The sequence below is a fragment of the Cannabis sativa genome, chromosome 6, assembly GCF_029168945.1.
Source record: "Cannabis sativa cultivar Pink pepper isolate KNU-18-1 chromosome 6, ASM2916894v1, whole genome shotgun sequence".
Classification (NCBI taxonomy): domain Eukaryota; kingdom Viridiplantae; phylum Streptophyta; class Magnoliopsida; order Rosales; family Cannabaceae; genus Cannabis; species Cannabis sativa.
Window position 1 is genome coordinate 56241976 of NC_083606.1, and position 7463 is coordinate 56249438.

Here is a 7463-nt window from a genome sequence, read left to right on the forward strand (position 1 = left end):
TTAAACCTACAATTTTGAAAAATTAAGTTTCAACCAACCTAAATATCATTTCAAAATTTGCTAACTACTTTTAAAATTTAAATGTTATTTTATAAATAAAAATTAAATAAAAAATTAGAAAAGATAAATGAATATCTTTTTCAGATTTTAAATGTAATTTAAATAAATAAAATAACAAAATTTAAAAGTTAACAAAATATCTTACATCTATTTAAAATTACATGATTATAGTTATCTTATTTTAAATTTAAATAAGGTCAAATTATTTGAAAAAATTTAAATTTAAAATATATAAAATCTGACCTTAAATTTAAAAATAAGATAAGATATAATCAAATTTAAAAATAAGATAGATTATTAAGCAAATAAGATAGATACTAACTATTTTCAAATTCAAATTACACTAATATCTTGAATTAAATTTAAAAAATATTAAATTAATTCAAAATGATAATTAGAATTGAATTAGGAATAGTAATAGTATAAATACAGAAATACACAAAAAATCGGAAGTTAATTCCATGAAAAAGCATGAAAAAACGAAGAAAAACGAAAAAATTGTGAGCTGTACGGACAGTTTTCGCGATCGCAGGAAAATTTCAACACAACTCTGATTTTTCCGAATCTTCAAAAAATCATAACTAATTCAAATTAAATCGAAATTGAGTTTTGTAAAAAAGTAACTTGCTTAATTTTTTCCATACTATGCAATAAAAATAATTCCAGAAACAGAATCACAATTATGTTTCACGAAAATTCACAAACATCAATCAATCATCAAATAACACTCAATACAACATGATACCATCCAAAAACAAACAAACAATCGTTTTAAAGTCCAAATTTCTTGCAAGTAAATCAATTACCATGGCTCTGAGGCCAGTTATTGGAATGTATTTTACCAGGATCTTAGATCTACTCACAAGTATGTTGATTAACACCCTAAATATGAACTTTTCTAAAACGATGAAATAAACACATATAAAGTTTAGGAGACCTGACATTGGGTGCAGCGGAATAATATGACTCCTTCCGTTCAGATATCTAGCCCTTGATTCCTTTCTGTAGCAGAACATTATCAATATCTGAACCGGGATCTCTTTCTCTGAATCTTTGATGCTGAAACTCCTTCTTGCTGAAAGTCTTTCTTCACGATCTTCCTCACTATGATTGAGGTGTCACTTGCTGTGTGTGGGCACTACTCATACACTAAGGATTTCGAAATTTAAGAGGAAGAGAGAGAGAGTGGGTTCGGCCAAAGATAGGGACAGAGAAGGCTCAGGTTTTTCTGATTCAGAAAGTGTCAGAAAAAAGTGTAATTTTCCTGAAGCCTTCACTATCTATTTATAGCATTCCACTAGGGTTAGGTTTGAATTATTTGGCATTAAAATAATGAAAATATCAGAGGGAAAAACCCTACAAAAGTGGCCGGCCCTACACAGTGGATTTGGGCCTCACTTTTTGCAATTTTGCAGTTTTATCTTTTCTGCATCTGATTTTCTCAAAAACGCCAATTTTCTAATTCAACCATTTAAATGCCAATTCTAACTATTTAATAACTATAAATAATTATTAAATAATATTGTCATTTATCATATTTATTAATTGAACCATACAAAGTATCATAATTAACAAATATGCCCCTATAAACTCTTTGTTTACAATTTTGCCCTTACTTAGTGAAAAATTCACAAATAGACATAGTCTAATTTGAGAATAATTGATTAATCAAAACCAATTATATGAGTCTTACAAGAAATATTATCTCAACTAGTGCGGGGACCATGGGTCTATATAACCGAGCTTCCAATAAGTAGATCAAGAATTTATTACTAAAATCCACTAACTTATTAATTCTTCGTAGAATCCACCCATAGAACTTAGAATTGCACTCTCAGTATATAGAATGCTCCATATGTTCCACCATATAGACACATCATTAGTTATCCATTGTTATAATCCTAATGTGATCAATGACCCTCTATATGAATGATCTACACTGTAAAGGGATTAGATTACCGTTACACCCTACAATGCATTTATTCCTTAAAACACTTGACCCCGTATAAATGATATTTCAGCTTATGTGAAATGAGTACTCCACCATTTATGTTCGTTTGGTCAAGCTCGAAGGAGATCATCCTTTGCTTACTATTTGCCAGATAGAAGCTATAGATTCCATGTTTATGATAGCGCTCCCACTCAATTGCACTACCTGTTGGGTTTTATGCCCTAAATAAAACTCATTTCAATATAATCAGATTTACTTATTAATATAGATCAGAAATAACATTTAATGTTGCATGGTTCACATGATTTATTTCATAATTATATGTACATAATGTATAGATTCATCTGAAACCCTTTTCACATACTTGATCCTGTTTATTGTGCCGTCAACACATTGGAAAGTAAACATGACTATGTGAATAAAGTTTCCTAGATTTATCAGACACAGGGTTTTACTGATATGATAATCTACAACAAGAGTTTACTTGCATTTGGAGAAGTGCTATGTTCTTTCCAGAGCATTGGTTAAAGTAAAGCTCAGGTTGGATGCATGGAGTATGCATCGGAAGGGACCGATATTGAACTTTGACTTAGATTTAATTAAACTTACCGTAAAATCTATTCAAGTCAATATCGCCAAGTTGATCCTAGATCAAATGATCTTAATCCTGTTATGATTAGGCTCAATCTTGAAAGGCTATTCGTGTTCCTTGAATTGTTAGTTAAGCCTACTTTTAGGTCAGGGTGATACGTACATTTTGGGAACACGGTAGTGCAATTGAGTGGGAGCGCTAGCATAAACATGGAATCTATAACTTTTATCTGGCGAATAGTAAGCAAAGGATGATCACCTTCGAGCTTGACCAAACGAAAATAAATGGTGGAGATCTCATTTCACATAAGCTGAAATATCATTTATACGGGGTCAAGTGTTTTAAGGATAAAATACATAGTAGTGTGTTACGGTAATTTAATCCCTTTACTGTGTAGATCATTCATATAGAGGATAATTGATCACATTAGGATTATAACAATGGATAACTAATGATGTGTCTATATGGTGGAACATATAGAGCATTCTATATACTGAGAGTGCAATTCTAAGTTCTATGCGTGGATTCAACAAAGAATTAATAAGTTAGTGAATTTTAGTGCTAAATTCTTGATCTACTTATTGGAAGCTCGGTTATATAGACCCATGGTCCGCCCACTAGTTGAGATAATATTGCTTGTAAGACTCATGTAATTGATTTTGATTAATCAATTATAATTCACAAATTAGACTATGTCTATTTGTGAAATTTTCACTAAGTAGGGCGAAATTGTAAAGAAAGAGTTTATAGGGGCATATTTGTTAATTATGATACTTTGTATGGTTCAATTAATAAATATGATAAATGACAATATTATTTAATAATTATTTATAGTTATTAAATAGTTAGAATTGGCATTTAAATGATTGAATTAGGAAATTGGCATTTTTGAGAAAATCAGATACAAAAGGTGTCAAAATTGCAAAATTGCAAAACCCAAGGCCCAATCCACTAAGGCATGGCCGGCCACCTATTGTGTGTGTTTTAAATTGATTTTTTCATTATTTTAATGCCATATAATTCAAACCTAACCCTAGTGGAATGCTATAAATAGATAGTGAAGGCTTCAGAAAAATAAGACTTTTCTTCTGACACTTTCTGAATCAAAAAAAACTGAGCCTTCTCTCTCCCTATCTTTAGCTGCCACTTCTTCTTTCTCTTCCTTTGAATTTCGAACTACCTTAGTGTATGAGAAGTGCCCACACACATCAAGTGATATCTCAATCATAGTGAGGAAGATCGTGAAGAAAGATCATCAGCAAAGGAGTTTCAGCATCAAAGATTCAGAGAAAGAGATCCAGGTTCAGATATTGATAATGCTCTGCTACAGAAAGGAATCAAGGGCTAGATATCTGAACGGAAGGAGTCATATTATTCCGCTGCACCCAATGTAAGGTTTCTTAAACTTTATATGTGTTTAATTTATCGTTTTAGAAAGTTCTTATTTAGGATGTTAATAAACATACTTGTGAGTAGATCTAAGATCCTGGTAAAATAATTTCCAACACTACCGTGTTCCCAAAATGTGCGTATCACCCTGACCTAAAAGTAGGCTTAACTAACAAATAAAAGAACACGAATAGCCTTTCAAGATTGAGCCTAATCATAACAGGATTAAGAACATTTGATCTAGGATCAACTAGGCGATATTGACTTGAATAGATATTACGGTAAGTTTAATAAATCTAAGTCAAAGTTCAATATCGGTCCCTTCCGATGCATACTCCATGCATCCAACCTGAGCTTTACTTTAACCAATGCTCTGGAAAGAACATAGCACTTCTCCAAATGCAAGTAAACTCTGTTTGTAAATTATCATATCAGTAAAACCCTATGTCTGATAAATCTAGGAAACTTTATTCACATAGTCATGTTTACTTTCCAATGTGTTGACGACACAATAAACAGGATCAAGTATGTGAAAAGGGTTTCAGATGAATTTATACATTATGTACATATAATCATGAAATAAATCATGTGAACCATGCAACATTAAATGCTATTTCTGATCTATATTAATAAGTAAATCTGATTATATTGAAATGAGTTTTATTTAGGGCATAAAACCCAACACTTAGATCTACTCACAAGTATGTTGTTTAAACACCCTAAATATGAACTTTCTAAAACGATAAATTAAACACATATAAAGTTAAGAAAACCTTACATTGATGCAGCGGAATTAATGTCTCCTTCCGCTCAGATCTCTAACCCTTGTATCCTTTCTGTAGCAGAGTATAATCAAGATCTGAGCCCGAATGTCCTTCTTCTTCAAGTTTGATCCTTCACAGTCTTCCAATCTATGATTGAGTTACTGCTTGCTGTGTGTGGGCACTTACTCTTTCACTAGGGTCGAAATTGATGAAGGAGAAAAGATAAGAGAGGGTTTCGGCCAGGTATAGAAAGTGGGGAAGGCTCAATTTTTCTGAAGAGAGAAATTTCTGTTAGAAAGCTAATGAAAACTTACTATTTGACTGAGCCATCACTTTCTATTTATAGGCAACTACTAGGTTTAGGTTAGGAATTATTTGGCATGAAAATAATGAAAAAATCAATTTGAAAAACCTCATTTAGTGGCCGGCCAAGGTGTAGTAGTGGGCCCCACTTGATTTTGCAGTTTTATCAAATTTTATTTCTATTTTCTCAAAAATGCAAATTTTCCAATTCTAACCTTTTAAATGCCAAAACTAATTATTTAATAACTAAAATAGATTATTAAATAATATTGTCATTTAATTTAATTATTAATTAGACATATAAAGTCCATTAATAAATAAATAAACCTAGAAACTCTTTTCTTTACAATTTCACCCCTGCTTAGTGAAAATTCATAAAATTAGACATAGTCTAACTTTAGAATTATAATTGATCAATCACGAATCAATTAATGAGTCTTACAAGCAGAATGTTCTCAACTAGAATGGGGACCATGGATCTATATGCTGAGCTTCCAATAAGTTAACCAAATTTACCAAGTAAATTCCTACTTATCAATTCTTTGTTGAATCCACTCTTAGAACTTAGAATTGCACTCTCAGACTTATATAGAGCATATTGTATGTTCCACGATATCAATATCCTATCTCATTTAACCATTGTTATAATCTTATTGTGAATTAAAGATCCTCTATATAGATGATCTACATCGAGATGGGATTTTTTTACCGTTCTCACCCCTCAATGTATTTTGCCCCTTAAAACACTTAGCTACCTGTAAATGGTGTTTAGTGATCTAATAATTAGTCAGTTAAACAAGAGCTCATCCATTTACTTCTATTTGCTAAGCTCGAAGGAAATAATCACTTTACTTCTATACACTAGTAGAAGCTATAGATTCCATATTTATGTTCAACACTCCCGCTCAATCACTATCCTGTTCCCAAAATATACGTATCACCCTGACCTAAAAGTAGGTTTAACTAATAAATCAAAGAACATGAATAACACTCGTGACTTGAGCCTAAGCATATAAGGATTTAGATTCTTTTAATCTTAAGATCAACTACTGATATTGACTTGGAAAGATATATATAATGGTAAGTTTGTAATATCTTAACTTAGTTGCAATATCGGTCCAGTCCAATGTATACTCCATACATTTGAAACTAGTATACTTTACTAATGTCCTGGAAAGAACATAACACTTACTCCAAGTGTAAGTACACATCATCGCTGATTATCACATTAGTGTAAATCCAATAACACTGATGAAACAGGGACCAATTCTTTTGATTCATATGATCACAATCACATTCCACTGTGTTGACGATACTGTAATTGTGAATAAACATATGATCTGGATTTAACTGATTCTGTGTGTAAATGTAATAAACATATTTAAACAATTAGCATGTAAAATTCATGCAAACATCAATCACTTCAAATTTCTTATATTGATAACTAATCAGATTGTAAAGAGTTTTATTTAGGTCATAAAACCAAACAGATTAAACTTATGAAATTAACACACACACACACACACACACACACAGCAGCAACAACACTCCAAAATTAAGCACGCAAATCATCATCTTTTTCTTAAAAACTCAAGAAAATACCAAGAACAAGTTCAAGTACCTTACCTTAGCTTAGGATCACTACCAACTAATTGAATTAGCAAGAATTACAAAGCAAAAACCCTAGCCGTAGCAGCCCCAACCAAACCGAGAGAGAGAGAGAGAGAGAGAGAGAGAGAGAGAGAGAGAGAGAGAGAGAGAGAGAGAGAGAGAGAGAGAGAGAGAGAGAGAGAGAGAGAGAGAGAGAGAGAGAGAGAGAGAGAGAGAGAGAGAGAGAGAGAGAGAGAGAGAGAGAGAGAGAGAGAGAGAGAGAGAGAGAGAGAGAGAGAGAGAGAGAGAGAGCTTTGAGAGGAAAAATGCAATTTGCTCTTTTCTTGATTTTTGATAAAATAAGGGTTATCAAATTTGATTTATCATAATACCATCAGCCAAGATTAATGAATTAAAACACATAATTAAGATTAATATAACCCACTAAAGGACAAAATATCAATGGGTGCCCCTCCACACTAAAATAACATAAAAGGATACTAAAGGGAATTTTGGGAAATTCTAAATTCCCGACCAATCCCGACATTCCCAATGTCTAATAAACTTTCCCAATATACTAACATGCTAAGTTGTGATTCTACTGAGCTAAACACTGAGTTCCATGTTGCTGGGCACTGGAAATGCAAAATTATGAAATTTTACTATATGACATAAAATGTATTTCAGAATTCAAATATAACAACATAAATAATTATTTAAATATATATAAATAATTTTCATAATTAAATCATAATTAACTGCTAATTTCCAAATTAAACTATGTGGTCTTTGCAACTATCCCCCCCTTAAAAGG